This window comes from Echinops telfairi, unplaced genomic scaffold (assembly GCF_000313985.2).
Source record: "Echinops telfairi isolate 266 unplaced genomic scaffold, ASM31398v2 ScPeMD7_18;HRSCAF=68, whole genome shotgun sequence".
Classification (NCBI taxonomy): domain Eukaryota; kingdom Metazoa; phylum Chordata; class Mammalia; order Afrosoricida; family Tenrecidae; genus Echinops; species Echinops telfairi.
In genome coordinates, this window is record NW_022103915.1 from 20971408 (window position 1) to 20980325 (window position 8918).

An 8918-nucleotide genomic window follows, 5' to 3' on the forward strand; every position below is an offset into this window, starting at 1 on the left:
ATAGTTTATTGGACCAACTAGGCCTTGGTAGGAACATGTGGCAAAGTTTAATCAGGTTGCAGCTTGACTGGAGTACAACTGAGATAAATGCTTTTCCACCGAGCCTCCTCTCTCTCTTCCTCCCTGGTGATCAGAACAGTTTGCTGCTTGATCTATTCCCTTGCCTCAACTGTGTTCTATACTACCTGTGGGCAGAGCCAACCCATGGATCTTGTCACCTTGCTGTGCAGTGCTAGAGCCTGAGGCTCCTTTGAAACCTGCTACACCAAGCTGCTGCTGGATTATGTTACTCCTTTAGCCCCCAAAGCCCCACCTCCAGCTACTGACTGTTGCTGCACCACCTGCTTGTCTTGCCTGGGGGCAGATTCTGCTGTCTGCTTCCTTGACCTTGGACTAGCAGTCAGCAAGCTTGGTGGATCTTTGGTATGTTAACTTCCACCAAAGCGAGTTGAAATGAGCCCTCTGTACTGCTGTGTGGACAAATTAGCTGTTATATTGCTTCTCACTATATATATATCAATCAATTTATCTATCATCTATCTACCTATATATCTATATCATATCTATCTACCTATATATCTATACCATAACTTTCCTGATTCTCTAGAGAACCCTAACACATAATGGTAGATAAGTTTCCAAAGGAAAACTTCCTACTTTGCTCCTTAAGAAATCTCAACCTTCAGTGTTCATCCACACTTAGTTTGATCAGTTTTCAATTGTAGCAATGTTGGGGCTATGTCCTACATCCCATGTTGATTTTAATTTGTATCTTCTTGATTATTAATGAAATTTGCCTTGATTATTGAAATGAACATTTTTCAAAGGCTAGGTAAATTCTCAAGTTGTATAACTTTAAGTATGCTAGCCATTTCTCTTAAAAAACATTTCTAATATTGTTTTAAGTTTTTTTTAAGTTTTTTAAATTTTTATTTTATATTGTTTTAATTTTTTAATCAACTTTTCCTCAGTTGCATCATTGCAGACATTTTCTCTTCCGTGGACTTTCTTTTCGATTCTACTACTGATGCCATTGAAGGAACAGCATTTTTATTTTAATTCAGTCAGATGCATCAATATTTACTTTTTTCTGTAATTTCTGAATATAGCATATGGGAAACATTGGGGACACATTTTAATTGTTCTTTATTGATATCAGACTGGTCATCATTATTTAGTGAAAGACCATCTTTCCACAAAGTTCTGCAGTGCCAACATTGTACTAGATCATGTGGAATGATTGATATAATTCTGTTTTTTTATTTTAGAAAAATACTCTATTAAATTAAAATCTCAATAAAAGTGAAGCCCTCTTTTAACTTTCTATGAACAAAATTCAGTACATACTGCCAGGCAAGTAGTATTTTAAGCAACACAACAAAGTAGAGCAATATCACAAATTATTAAGTGATTATCTGTCCCTCTTTTACATACCCAGACTCTGAACTCACTGCTCTGCTTTATATCACAGATTTAGTTAAAATTCCTAGCAATTCAAAGCAGTGTAGACATTCCAATCCTACTGAAAAGATCAAATTACTATAAGTCAATTTATTTGCTGTTACTGGACTATTTATGGAAAACGCCTAGGAATCATATCAACTCAACTAGCCAAAAAGTCTCAGGGTTGATTTAAAATAATTATAACTTTTATTAGGCACCTTCAATGTTGCAGGGTCTCATTGCCAGCAAGTCAATGCCAACTCATAATGATTCAGAGGACAGAGTAGAACTGCCCTTGGGAGTTTCCTAGACTGCAATTCCTTACAGGAGTAGAAAGCCCTGTCTTTCTCCCTGCTGATGGTTTCAAACTGCTGACCTTTTGAATAGCCGCCAACATGCAATCATTACGTCACTAGAGTGCCTCATGTGTTGGGTTATTTCTTAATGAACTTCATGCTTTTTTATCCTCAAAGTAGTCCCGTGAATTATATTCTGTTTTTGTTCCTATTCATCTGTTAAAACACCTAGGTTATCAGTGCTAGATCCATTGCTAGAGCATTTCCCCCTCTAAATCAAATGCCACGTAGGTACAATAGCTGTGGGGCTGAGCAAGAGAAGACTGAGAGTAACAAACCAGTTTAAGTTTGTCAAGTATTTAAACTTTATCAATGAACAACCAGGAAATGAATTGTATTGCTGTGGAACATAGTGTCACTATGAATCAAAACTGACTTGATGGCACCTGACAACAGTCCCAAGTTGTGAGATTCAATTGATACGAGCTTTAAGGGGATAAGATACTATAGGGAAATAGTATCTAGTTTTTCTCCTATAGGGAAATTAAAATATTAATTGCACAATCATTATGCCAAATGAAACACATCTCTGGGGTCTCAAGAACTTTCTAGAATGGGAGGCATTTAAATAAAAAAGAAACAGAAGGTATTTTTGGATAGGATAAAAAGTTTTCCTACAAGACTTACACAACTTCCTCAGGTAAAAGGATGTTGCCATTGTTGTGTTGTAAATACCTTCTAGATCAGCGGTTCTCAACCCGTGGGTCATGACCCCTTTGGGGGTCCAACGTCCCTTTCACAGGGTCGCCCGATTCATAACAGTAGCAAAATGACAATGATGAAGTAGCAACAAAAATAATTTTATGATTGGGGGTCACCACAACATGAGGAACTGTATTAAAGGGTCACAGCATTAGGAAGGTTGAGAGCCACTGTCCTAGATAAATACATCTTTGCTTTTCTAGGGATTTTTGTGCTAGTGCTGAAGATTATGTAAAAGAAATATAAGATGTCTTACTCCAATTTTTTATGAAAAATAGTTACAGGTGTGAAACAGATTATAAGTTTAAATGAAAAAGAAATGATCTTCTATATTCAAGCTTTTCTTAGCAAGAATATTGTAATTATAGTTTATGTGCATGACATAATATTACTTATAATCTCTTCCTTTTGATTACACAGTGTCTTAAAAATTATTCCATTATTAATCTAGTAATATAAACCACAACTCCAAGTTATTGTTCTCATGTTTGAAAAAGCTAAATAGGTCATTTCAACTAAGGCGATTATTCAGCTTCGGAGATGAAATAAACTATCATTCTTGTTCAAAAAAGTACAATAAAAGAACATTGATGCGCTAGCAAGGCTTTCTGTAGCCCCTAAATTCTTTGAGGATCCAACCACGACACTAATTAAAGTTCAAGAGTTTTCTTTGGTGCATTATCCATGTGATTATTGTACACTGTCTCTTCATGATTTTAAAACATTCTATTTTATTAAAGAGTATTTGTAAATGTGTGAAATACTCCATTTAATATGCTGTTTTACATCTATCTCTACATGCACACATACCCATACATGCATAGTCACTGTGAAATTTATTTGAAAATGCTGATGTCTGATTTACATATTCCTTTTTCTTCTTAGTTCCTACTCTTCAGCTCTATAATCATTATTATATCCAGAATAACGTATCCTCTACCTCGCTCTCTAATTCATTTATAGAGCATGTTTGAAACCTTTTTAAATCCAGAGTTTTTATTAAAATGTAAACCTACACAAATATTTAAAAGTAAAATGTAAGGAGCTCATAAATGCAGTTCATTTTCACTAACTGTTCACACATTAGGATTCTCTACCTGTCAACATACAAATATATATATATATTTTTTTTTTTCTTTCCTTATTTTAAAATTATTTGATAATAAGCTACAGATATGTTACTCCTCAACTGCTCGGTACACATCATGCAACAGGCAATCTCCTACATAATCTTAGTATCTTGCCACATTTAAAACAATTAATAGAAATTCCACAATTTCAGCCTTATTTCCAAAATTTCTTTACTAATGTTTTCTTATTTTATTACTTTTAATCAGCTTATTTTGATTAATGGTATGTCTTACATGTATACTTTCACATATCTTTAGATTCTATTAATTATAATTATAATCTCAATGTGTTTTGAGTTTTCCTTTATTTTTACCCTCTTATATTGTCTTTTGAATACTAGAAGAGTGTCCCTGCTGCTCACACCTGAGAGTCAGAGTGGTATAATGCTGGTAAAGAGCTTGTGATCTAAAGTAAAACAACCCTGGGTTCGAGACTCAGTTACACCTACTAGGATTTCTAACAGTTCAATAATATATCAGTACTAGTTAAATTCTCTTATTCATTTCTACAATGGGGAAATATAATATTTTATTTCTCATCAATAGTGACTATAAACAGAATTGTAATAAATATATGCAAAGCATTCAACCAAGCTATTTTCTTATGTTTATTACTTAAAATCCTTTCATATATTCTCATATTAGTAGGATTCTTTGGACTACATTCCTTCTAGCATAGTGTCTATAGCATATTATGCTTGAGCTTAAACTAGATCTATCTTATGAACAAGTAATCAGAAAAAAGTTAAATTTTGAATTGCTCATCATTAATTAGAAAAAATAAGCTAGTGACTATCTGTAGAGCATTAAATATTATAATTGATCAAAATAAAAATATATTGTCATTAAATTGTATATACACATATATATTATATACATGTATATGTGTATGTGTGTGTGTGTATACATGTGGGAGGGGCCTTGGTGGTGCAGTGCTTATGTGTTTGGCTACAATCAACATGGTCGGTAGTTTGAAACCACCATCAGCCCGTGGGAGAAAGCCTAGGCTTTTTGTCCCATTAAATGGTTAGTCTGGGAAACTCACAAGAGGTCACTATGAGTCAGCATGGAGCTGATGGCAGTGAGTGGATATATTTACATAAAATGGAAAACTTAGACCTCAGTGAGAATATGTTTATATGGATACATGGGTATGCAAATCAACTGCCCAATAAAAATTGGGGCATTTTCTCTTAAAAGGAGCCGACAGAAATTTCACTTTCATGCTTGATTTTTATGAATATTGCTGTCCTGTTAAATGCCATGGAAGCAGTTGGAACCAATAGCAACCCAGTGCACAACAGAATGAAATGCTTCCTGGACTTGTGCCATTTTCACAATCTATACATTTTCCAACTTGTGTATAGTACACGTTTATATTCCATTTGATCCAATCAGCAAATAACTTCCTTGCTGAATGTATTTATACACATTATTTGTAGATGCATATTAGAAAATGTAAGACTTTCTTGTATACTCTGAGTCATTTCTGGAAATTGCTAGCACTGTGCCCTATTACTATTAAATTACAATCTACACATTTACTATGCATTGGCTGTTCCATTACCTGCTGTAACAGCGCAGAGCTATGGAAGGATTAGACTAGACAACACTGTGGTAATAAACAATTTCTGCTGTGTGTTATAATGTTATTGAGATACACCACTTATGCAGAATCTTATAAATGTGGACTGCTCCATGCATCAGGTGAACCTCCTTCCTTTAAGTAGAATAGTGAGGCTGCTTCACTTTGTGGTTCTATTATCCCAAAAAAAATCCTTAGCCAGTAAACCAATAAAAAGTCCAAAAATTAACACAATGTTTAAAAATGATAGCATAGCATGCATCAAACTAGTTAATAATAGCATTTTAAAAATATGTGGTCACAATAAACAATTTTATGTTCTTTAAGGAAGATGATAAGCATTTCATCCTTCAAGTTTCTTACATTGTGCTTGTACACAAAGCAAAAAGATTATAACCTTTAACAATTAAACTGTGCATCTAAAAAAGAAAATGGTGATATTAGTTATTGTAAGCATTACATATATTTAAGGTATGATCATGGATTTATATTTACCCTAAATTATAATGATGCCCATTAAAGCAGATTCATTTTACTAAATCTCTGCATGGTTTTTACATAATATAATGTTCTGACAAGCTTTAGCTAAATGGTCATTCAGGATTTTATTCAAATATCATTATTAGTTAATAATTAAGTAACCTGTTTTGAGCTTTAGTTGCTTAGCCTTGATGTATACCAAATCAATGAATTTAGTCCTTAAAAGAGGACCTTGTTCACTGGCATGCTTTTATTAAAAATCTGAGAGTTGGGACACATAAATTCTCTAAATGTTGCCTCTATTTTTTAAGTTGAGCTTATATAAATCAAAACTTTCATTTTCTGCCTACTTTTGTCATCTGGAAGGACAAGTTTATGAAAGTTTGATCCTTTGATTTCTTAAATTTTCAAAGTAGAGTGTTATCACTCAGAGTTCAATGTTTCTAAAAATCTTCAGTTGATTTTTTATGCTAGTTTCAGTAATTATGTTACCAAATACACACTGGCTAATAAACATATTCTCAAATGATAACTCATAAGCTCAACAAACTAGCATGGATACAATTGCTCCCTGCACCATCCAAGATGCCACTGAGGGCAAAGAGCATCTTTCCTTCCCTTTTGAATAGGAGCCGGGTGCGATAGTGGTTACTAGTTGGGCTGTTAACTGCGAGGACAACAGGGGAAGGACAGTCTTGGCGATCCAGAGGGGCAGTTCTCCCGTGCTCTGCAGGGCCAACAGGAGTCAGGATTGACATGGTGGTTTGGGGGTTTTGCATACAGTGAACTATTCTGTTCCTGAAACACACACCCACAAAATCTACTGATTCCTCCTTGATCAATCACTTGATGAGAAAATAAGAATAGGACAAAAATGGAGCTGAAAAATTTGTAAATTATAAACTATACAGATACGTTGGAGAGACTGATAACATCTGGATATCTAGAGTTTACTTTTATTTTCTCGGTATTTTGGAGCAACATGATAGTTTACTTAGTTTTAAGTGAATGAATTCATTAAATAAAATAGCATTTCTCTTTTCTCTGATACATAGTTCCTCCATTACTTATGGTTAAGCTGTTGTGAAAGCAAATGTAGCAATCCAATTAAAGGAATGTAGAACACTTTCTATCTCTGACTAAAAGTGTCTATTTTAATACCCAAGACTTGATTAGCACTGGAGATTTAGACTCTTTATACATCTTTCCACATTAACCACAGTTTTTATATTTGATATCATTTAACTGCTAGGCAGTGTTGTTATGTGCCTTTGTTTTGATTCTAATTCATAATGAATCTGTAGGATAGAGTGGAACTGGACCATAGGGTTCCCAAGGCTATAATTTTTATACGAAATGATTGCCCAGTTTTTATTTCTGCAGGGCTGTTGATGGGTTCAAACTGCTGACCTCCTGGTTAGCAGCCAAGTGCTTCAATCATAATGTCACCAGGGCTTCTTAATTTTTAGGTAATAACTGTTATTAAATTAACTGAATTGTATTTAATTCTTGAAATTTTATGCAGTCTACATTATAAAACCTCCTATAATTATTCTTGAATTTTATATAGTATGTAAATCATTCAGATGATGGATAATACAGTTTGTCTCCTTAATATTGACTTAACTAAGTTACTTCCTCTATTTATTAGATCACATACCATAAATAGATAAAAACAATACAGAATGGTTATCCAAATAAATGAGCTTTATTTTGTAATTTAAAAATTCCAACAATAAAGAACACTTGAATAAATTCCTCAAATATCTGATTTTATGTCCTATTTTTATCATTATAATCTGTTTATGAAGGTACAGTCAATTTCTTATTAATAATTTATGTTGGGTTCATACTACAGGGTGCAAATGAAACCTAAGATCAGGTTGTAACAAGGATGGGTAAACAACTTTCCTTATGTTTTATGTAAATGTCATAAGCAAGTGAATGTTTGCGCATCGTGCTGAATGTAGATGACAGCTGATATTATATTTTCAGAGCACAATCTGACTTACCAATTGTTAGCTGATTTAAGAATTGCTGTGAAGATTTTTCCCCCTACATAGAGCATTTGTTATAATAGAAAGCGGTAGAATGAAGTTTACCTTCAAGAAAATTACTGCTGATTATCTTCTGCAAACTTCACATGCTTATGGAGTATATTCAACGTATATAATAAAATATGGATACTTCCTTCTCACACATAATTCCTCTACTCCTTAAACCATACATTTATTTTACTGTTAAATATTAAAAAATATGGAAGCTAGTCTACTGGGAATGTCTTTGAGTTGTTTGGGGTTTTTAATTGATATTGGAAAATAAGTCATAAATTATTTTCATTAATCTTTCAGTTGTGTTTACAGATTACTCACCATCTTTTCAAAGAAGCACAAAATGAATGACCAAAAGCCAATGTCCACCTGTCCATTTGAAACAATTACCTTATTCAACTCAAACAAAATGTTTTTCAAACAGCTGACAAAATATGGCTATTAATTTTTTAAGATAAACTGACTTTTAAAATATCAGATTACTTTCATACATATCAGGAGCCTTGGCAATGTAGTTGGTTACATGTTGGTTTGTTAATCATAAAGTCGGCAGTTCAGTGAGTGAGGGGTCTGCATGTGGGCTGCCAACCATAAATTAAATCCACTAGCAGTTCAAGCCCACTAGCCACTCTTCCAGAGGAAGATGAGGCTTCTCTAAAGATTTACAGCCTCAGAAACCCACAGGAACAGTGCTCCTCGGCCCTATAGAAATTCTATGAGTCAGAATAGGGTCGATGGAAGTGAGTTTGGGCTTTTATGTTTAACAAAAATATATAATCTCACTGCCATCAAGCCACTGCTGACTCATAACGACCCTCTGTGGGTTTCAGACTGTAAATGTTCACAAGAGTAGAAAGCCCAGTCTTTCCCTCAAGGAGCTGCTGTCTGTTTTGAACTGCAGACCCTGGGATCGCAGCCCAATACGTCATTACTCCACAACTAGGGCTCCATCATTTTGTTTTTGTTAGGTTCTGCTCAGTTGGTTCATAATAACTATTTGTACAATAGAATTTAATAGTGCTCAGTCCTGCACCATCCTAACATTTCAGTGCACAGTTGTAAACACTGTCAATCTGTCTGATTGATATTCTTCCTATATCCTTTTTTAGGGGCCAGGCCACCCTGATAACACATCTGAAGTTCATGAGGAAAAGCCTTGCCATTTTTCCTT